The sequence below is a fragment of the Pieris brassicae genome, chromosome 9, assembly GCF_905147105.1.
Source record: "Pieris brassicae chromosome 9, ilPieBrab1.1, whole genome shotgun sequence".
In the NCBI taxonomy this organism is placed as follows: domain Eukaryota; kingdom Metazoa; phylum Arthropoda; class Insecta; order Lepidoptera; family Pieridae; genus Pieris; species Pieris brassicae.
The window spans coordinates 13,034,059-13,042,572 of record NC_059673.1 but is presented as its reverse complement, the minus strand read 5'-3'; positions in this window follow the sequence as shown (position 1 = coordinate 13,042,572).

Below are 8,514 nucleotides of genomic sequence, written 5' to 3'. Positions count from 1 at the left end.
CCTCAACGTTGTTTCGCCATATAGGTACGTTGTTTGCTCTCGACGTAGAGAGCCGAACTTGCGTCTGGGTCTGAACTGGTCTCTGGGTTTATTTATGTCAAAGAAAAAAAGTGCCCGGCTAAAAGACATTTGTTTACTTTTTTAAATACGTATTTTTCATATTTTTTATATACAAACAAGATTCACATATGGTGGTTATATATAAAGTTTTATAAAAACATCCACAAAAGGCATACAATAAGGTATCGCTTTAGGATGGGCTTTAGTTGGCGTTTTCCATTAAAATTAAATTCAGAGATAGTCTGGTGACACTTCAAACTTAAAGAGCGAGACTTTAACGAATTTTATAGTTTCCATTAACAACAAAGTAATTAAATTTGAGTTTAATTTTCTTTCAAAGAAAATTTGCTAATTTTATATTTCGGTCACGTCACGTCATTTCTCAACATTTAATAAGACAGTTACTCAAGTTTCAGAATTTGCTTAAAAGCTGCAAAATTTTCTGAACTGAATGTTTGAGGAAGGTTACAGTTCTTTTGAAAACTTCAAAACGCCTCTTGCGGCGTGGGTGTATTGAAATGTTTGTGTTGAAGCTCACCGTTCATAGTTGTGTTAAGAGTATCTAGTTTATTTTTAGTATACCTGTTAGCTTTAAGATTGCTACTGTGACTATCACAACATTTAGACTATGTATATGATACATAAAGTATGTATTTTACATACAGTTATGACTGAACACTATATTGTCTGTATTAATTAGTTACATTTTTTTAGTTTTGTATTTATTAAAATAATAATTCGCTTCGTTGGAAATACCTACAGACCTACCGTAACACAGTATACACGTACACCTTTGTACCATTGTACTGTATTTGTAATATATTATTTATAAATAAACTGTACGCCATAAATATGTTTGAAAAAATTTTATATACGAAATTGTTTTCTACGTAATCAATTCTTTATATTATACATAAGCGATATTTTTTTAACAACTTAATATTAATATAACTGTTGGTTCTTCTAGGCTTAGTTTAAGTTGACACAAGTATTTGCATCGTACATTGTTGAATTGTAAAGATCTCTTCTCTCTTTAATCGGCAGCTCATGTCTAAGCGTCGTGATCAGCAACGAAGCATCTAGAGCGGACTATCTGCTTGAATCAGGTCCTGTCCAGCACCTCTCTTATAACAGTGTACAGTTTTGAGGACGATGAGTCCATCGTTACTCACTTGATCGGTCCATCTGGTTGGTAAACGGCCTCGTGATCTTTTGCCTTCTGCGTTACTAACTACCATCAGTTTATCTAAATTCCCATTGCCTAAACGTGTCATGGCATCTTTAGCCTGCCGATCCGCCTTTTTATCTCTCGAGGACAGAGCTGCCGTCGTTAGGGATCCGACATATATAAATCGGTCTACGATACTGATGCCAGGAATGTTGCAAGTGACACATGGAAGCTTTCTAGCCTCTATCTACTAACATCAGTTTAGTTTTTGCTCTGTTTACTGCAAGGTCTATTTCTACTTTCTAGCTCGAGTCTTTGGAATAGTTATTCCATATCTTCCATGGATGTTGCCAGAAGAACAGTGTCATTAGTTTGGTATTCTCTTCTCGCCCACTGGAAAGCCCATCTCCCAATTGTCCTTTGTCTTCCGAATAACGCACTCTCCATATATATTAAATAGTGCAGGTGACAGAATGCAACCCCGTCTCACACCTTTTTGGTTTGGAACATAATGGAGTATTCAGTGCCCATCATCATCGTCACAGCATCTTTGTCTGGTGGTTGCACTTGAGCGTTTTGATAGCATGCTCAATTATTTATTATATTCAACTTTATATTTATTATTATTTATTTATATTCAACTTAATAAGTTTTTATTTTAAAATTTTGTTTATTTTCTTTTTTTACTGTAACTTAATACTAATACAATAGAAAACTTATAAATGTCAAAATTAAACTAAAAACATTATTTTGTAATATAAACAAAAGAAGAAAATATAAAACCTAAACTTTTTTATCTTCTTCTTCTTATCCGGTACACTCTTGACAGAGCGGTCTTGATCGTTATGTAGTAGCAGTATTAAAAGGGGCAGATGTGATGCGCGTCACGTCCTTTCGCCTAGATGTCATCCTGCTACACTCATTGAGTGAACCTGTGAACCTCCTACGGCAGACTTGATCTGGTCAGTCCAACGCGTAGGTGACCTTCCGCGCGGTCTAGTGCCTTCCACCTTCCCCTGGACGACAAGGCATTCTATATACTGAACACCACGCCGAGATACGTGACTGAATAATGTAAACCTTTTTATAACTACAGCGTATACTCCATGTAACATCCCTCGATTTACCGACGAATTCCCTAAAGAGTTAATCAATTGGCTTTGGTTGGTTCAGCTTATCTTCCAATGATACAGTCTACATAGCATTACGCCCACTCTCCATAACGACAACAATTGAGTAATAAAGTACTTTTAAAGTTGCTAAAATTAATAAAAACTGTAATATAATATATAATATAATTAATTAAATAAATATAATATAATTAATTAATCAAAGTATGAACTTTTTTGGCTTTAATTTTCGCTTGGGGCAGGATTTGGCTGGCTGGCCAGGATCCAACCATTGCGCTGACCACTTCCAATTATCGTAAAGAATCCAATTCTCATCAAAGGTAATGATTCGGTTTAAAATACCTTCATTATTGTGCCGGTTCAGTAATTTAACGCAGCAGTCGACGCGCGTTTGCCGGTTTTCTCCAGTCAATTCGTGAGGTACCCGCCTTTCAAGCTTTTTAATCTTCCCAATTTGCTTCAAGTGAATTAAAATAGTTTTATCACTAACACCGCAGCCTGCAGCTAACTCGGACGTGGTTTGCGATGGATCCGCTTTCACAATAGCCTTCAATACTTCATTATCAACTTGGGTGTCAGGCCGTCCACGGGGCTTGTTCTGCAGGTCGAAATTTCCAGAACGAATTCGTTGGAACCAAAAACGAACTGTGTTTTCTTTTGCAACATGACCACCATACACATCATTCACCCTTGGAGTCGTTTCCGCAGCACTTGTGCTACGGCGGAACTCGTACTCGTAAATAATGCGATACTTTAAGTTTTCCATTTTGTAAAATGAGTGACGCAAACAGAAAAGAATCAGAAGAAAAAAAACAAATGAATGACGCTCATCGAAGCACAAATACATGAGTAAATAGCTGTACAAATTTGAATTTGAAATTCCTAACCAAACAGGAGGTATTTGAGGTCAAAACGCCAAAAGGACCTAATATTAGCCTGCAAGTCAGCATCATACATTCGAACTTTCTATAGTATTATTAATACAGACTTTAGTATTGATCAGTATTATTAGGTGTCACAGATATTAAACAAATCCATAAGTTACTTTTGAGATAATATTGAGTGTACCATTGCTTGCATCCTGCAAACTAAATCATTGACGAGACTGAACTATATGAACTAGAAGATTTTATCATAAATAAACTCATTTATAACGCCTCCCTGAATATCTACGCTATGAATCATTTTTCCGTTTCAATAAATTTAAACACATTGAAATGTGCATTAATGAAAACCATTACTTCTAAAGGACATTTTGTATTTAAACCAGTGAGCTCCAAATTTTGTCTACAAATATAGAAACGAAAAAGTGTTTTTTCTATGTGATTACTTAGTTTCTTGGTTATTTTCGAATGTTTTATCTGTATTAAATATGCCCATTATTCAGTAACTTATTATTTTTAAAGTGTAGCCTAACATAGATAGATCGTAGTATACTACTTAGAATTATTCCAAGTTGTAATGGCGTTTTATTTATTTTTATTATGCTAACAGCCAGTTATAAAAAATAAATAAATACACAACACAAAATAAGCAAAAATCGGAACACATTGATACAGTATACAGTTATAATGATAAAAAATATAATAAATAAAAAGAAGCTCAAAAGTCTAAATAAGGGGTTAATGAAATTCCTATTTATTTTAATTAAAAAAATAAATGGCGATACAACCTTTTTAGGTCTGGGTCTTAGATTTCTGTATCTGTTTCATGATCATTTGTATAACGAATAGGCAAGTAGGTGATCAGCCTTCTGTGCAAGACATACGCCGTCGACTTTTTTGGGTCTAAGGCAAGCCGGTTTCCTCACGATGTTTTCTTTCACCGTTCGAGCTAATGTTAAATGCGCACATAGACACGGACGCACAGACGGGGATCGAACCTTCGACCTCAGAGATGAGAGTCGCATGCTGAAGCCACTAGGCCAACACTGCGAATATTAATAAATACTTTTTGAATTTAAAAAACGGTATTAAAAAGTGTAAAATTCTTCTCACAAGAGTTTTGAGGTAACAAGCTCATCTTAACAATTTTAATCATAACTTTATGAGTAGATTATAGGTATATTGTAAAAGGCATCTCATATCCGTAGACAGGATAACTGCATATTGGAATGGAAATGACGTAGCACTACATCTTAATAGATCATAAACTTGGCACGCTAACAAATGCAGGAATTTATTTTGACATTGACCCTTAGTTTTAACAGTACTCTTATGTATGACCTACATCATCTATTAAATTGTATGTAATAAATAAAATACAATATGTGTTGATTTAATTTGTTTAATTATATTTGTCGGTGTATGTAAAACAACGCTCGAAAGCGATAAGGCCGCCAGTTTTCTTCCTTTTCATTTAATTATGTCAATTGTATTATGTTACTGCAATGAAGAGTTAATAAATATATTTTCTGGGCTATGTGATGAGTAAGTGATGTTGTGAGAACTACATCATGAGGTGTTATCTAAATTGTTTATGGCTATAAATAAAATAATTATAAATATGTTCTTTATAATTATGTTTATGTGTGTATAATGTTTTTATGGAGACGTGAAGATACACTTGCTGTACTCTGTGTAACCTGCACAATTTATTCGCAACTTTATTCAACCTTATTAATATCGGCCAAGAAACTACTTAAGATAAGATCATACGGGGCTCGTGGAAGTTCCCACTCAAAGTTAAATCCTAGTTTTACCCTTAAACATCGCGACTGAAATAAGGCGAGTGCAACAGCCATTTTATCTACCTATACTCTCGGATAGTGTTGACATGTATACGAACCATTTTTTTTACAAATAAGTAATTCACAAAAGAATAAAGTATTAACGGGTGACATTTTAATTAACCTAAAGGCCTATCTGTCCCTACTTAAACATAAACACGTGGAAGCACCCAAGTGTTGATGTAATTAAATTCTCCAGGCTTTAAAAATAAACCATGCACTCCTAACAACCTTGCACGAGTTTTCCACGACTCTCGTATTTTAATTAAGTCCCTATCAAATAATGCGTAAAAATAATTATAGCTGGGACAAACTATAATAAATTTTATTATTTTGTAACCAACCTTAAAATTGAATCTTCTACAGAAAAATGTGACTTAACTGGTAAGAATTTTCATTTAAGCAAATAATGATATGGCAAAGCGTTTCTAATCGAAAGACATTTTGCGTAATTGTCGTAACAATTTACGGTAAAAAGATAAAAATGTCAACCAAGAATCACAAAAACTAGAAGGCAGACGCCAAAGTCTCTGAAGCCATTCACCAAGCTGAATATTGTCAGAGATGGATGCTGAGGGGTTGTAATCTGCCGCAATGGGCTTGGGATGTCACGGCGCTAAGCTTAATTTGCATAATATGAACATTTCCATATCGTGACGTCACCGAATAAGAAATATCGAAGACTAAGAGTAAGACGCTAAGTCGACTCTAAAATCAAACCCAAGAGTTCACATTAGAAAGAATAAAAATAAATACGACTCCAGTCTTCTAAGTAGATTTGTCTTTTATGAGTAGAAATGTGTGAAACAAATGCATTTGGATGTTCCTTAGCTGTAGTTACAATGTAACATTTTAGTTTTAAGTGCCTCTTCGACTTCAGTGGTTTCAGGATTAGATTCTTAGGAAATAGCTGATTGTATTTGTATTGTATTTTTGTTTAGTGGTAAATAATAAATAAATCTTGGTAATTAAAATCTCTTGAGCAGTGTTGGCCTAGTGGCTACAGCGTGCGACTCTCATCCCTGAGGTCGTAGGTTCGACCAATGGATTTTCTTTCTATGTGCGCATTTAACTTTAGCTCGAACGGCGAAGGAAAACATCGTGAGGAAACCGGCTTCCCTTAGACCCAAGAAGTCGACGGCATGCGTCAGGCACAGAAGGCTGATCACCTACTATTCGATTAACAAATGATCATGAAACAGATACAGAAATCTGAGGCCCAGACCTAAAAAGGTTGTAGCGCCATTGATTTATTTGTTTTTTTATTAAAATCTTCAGATTCAAATACGATTCATCGTCTCTTACCTTACACGTCGTCTCTCTCCCTGAAATGTAGCGAGGGGGCCGATGGCATGCGTGATACTCGTGAACGGCTGCTACTTGTGGTGACTGGTCGTACTTGAATTCATGTATGGGGTGATGTTAGTTATTTCGACTATGTATTTGCGTTTTGTTTCCACGAGAATGTAAGTGCGTGCTATTATTTCATCATGCCTCCAGCTGATGTCATGTGGAACATGGTGTAATGGTTGCAGCTTCTTACAAACGTTGTGTAATACATAAAAACACTTGGCGATTAAAAATAGTGGCGGAGAGTTTATTGCCAGTTCTTCTCTTCCGTTCTACGCCCTTGATTTGAGAACTGGCAGTAAATATAAATTAGAAGCATTTAATGTATATTACATTATGTTGACGTTCATAAGTGTACATTGTGTTACTTATATGAATAAACGATTTTTAACTTTGACTTTACAAGACTTTACAAAATATATTAATATTTTATACATTTGAAATATTTACATTAAAAATACCTAGTATTAAACATTCTATGTTTAATAGGATATCAAAGGTAAAAAATCAAATATAAAAAATACAATGAAATTTCGAAAGAGATCACTAGATTTTTTTATCTCTGATTTTATCGAATAGGCAAGTAGGTGACTTGCCTATTCGATAAAATCAGCCTTCTATGCGTGACGCTAAGTCTACGTCTTTTTGGGTCTGTGGCACGGAGGAAACTCAATCTTCAAGGCACACATAGACAACGTTGATTATAATGCACATCTGGGGTTTGAAGCAATCACTCAAGCCACTAGCCAAGACGCAGAACTGAGTCTGCCGCATACCAGCTATACTCGGTTGTAAAATTAACTTATAACAAGTATAAACCACATTTTCCGTTGAAATGTTCATATTTGTAAATGTCAGAGAAAACCTCGCTGCTTGTCGGCTTTAACACAGTACACTGACTTAATGACAGTGCAGTTACAGACTAAACTATGACAGCTAAATATTTGTTTTTTAAACCACAAACAATTATTTTAGTGTTTCTCATATATGTATTTGAATTTTACTAAGATGAAAAATACAGAATAAGTCTAGTTAGTGGTCAGTCCCTAACTTAAATGCCTGTTTCATGAGAGTCTTTAAAATATAGAACCTAAATGTGCGCGTCACTTGCACATGAAATCCTAATCGGTTTACGTAAATTTAGGTGAAAATATTTTATGATAAAAATTGAATTAAATATGGTTTTCATGTACTTGAAATATTAATTATATTTTCGTGTTGTTTTTTCGGAGCGTTAATAAACAAACTGCTAGATACGTTAAAAGCTTTTTAATTTGATTCTCAAAATTCCTCCAATAAGCGTTTTCTAAGGAAATATTTTCGAACCAATTCAACGTAGGGTCCTTCAAGAAAAGAGCGTACCAATTCTTAAAAGGCCGGCAACGCACTTCCGAGCCTTCTGGCAATGTGAGTTGTCAATGGGCGGCGGTATCACCCCAAAGCCTCCTATTACATAAAAAATACTACGTAATCGATTTAAAAATTCAAAATCTTTTTGTTACAGGTATCCCAATAACACCATGCAAGGCATAACATAGGACGAACAAGATATACGATGACAAAATTTATCCACCCGGCACTATGTCATAAATCTTCTTGCTATGACTAATATCACGTGGGAGCTTGAAGATTTCCAATGCAAACTCCTCACTGGGCCCAGCTGCTCCGACGACTTAATACCAGGTCTTGAATGTTCGCAGAACGTAACTTTCCTCTACAACTGCGAGCTAAACTTGGATCTTCAGAATGAAACTTCTTATACCTGCGTCAAATGTTCCCTGGGTAATAATAGCGACGCTACTTCATGCGATATTAGGCTCAATTTGATGACAGTTGTTTACGAAAATGCCCTAAAGAACGTGTGGCTGAAACTACCTGATTACCTGTGTGATTGGAACGATTTGGTATGTCTCCATGATTCGCTGCGGACGTACAGTGTTACAAATGACAGTTTGAGTGTTTTAGAAAGTTTTCAGTGTAAGTGGAATTATGGTAATGTCACGAAAGATGTAGGCGTAGGGGCGCGATATGAATGGACATTTTTGTTCGTCATTTTGTTTATAGTGGCGGGTGGGCTG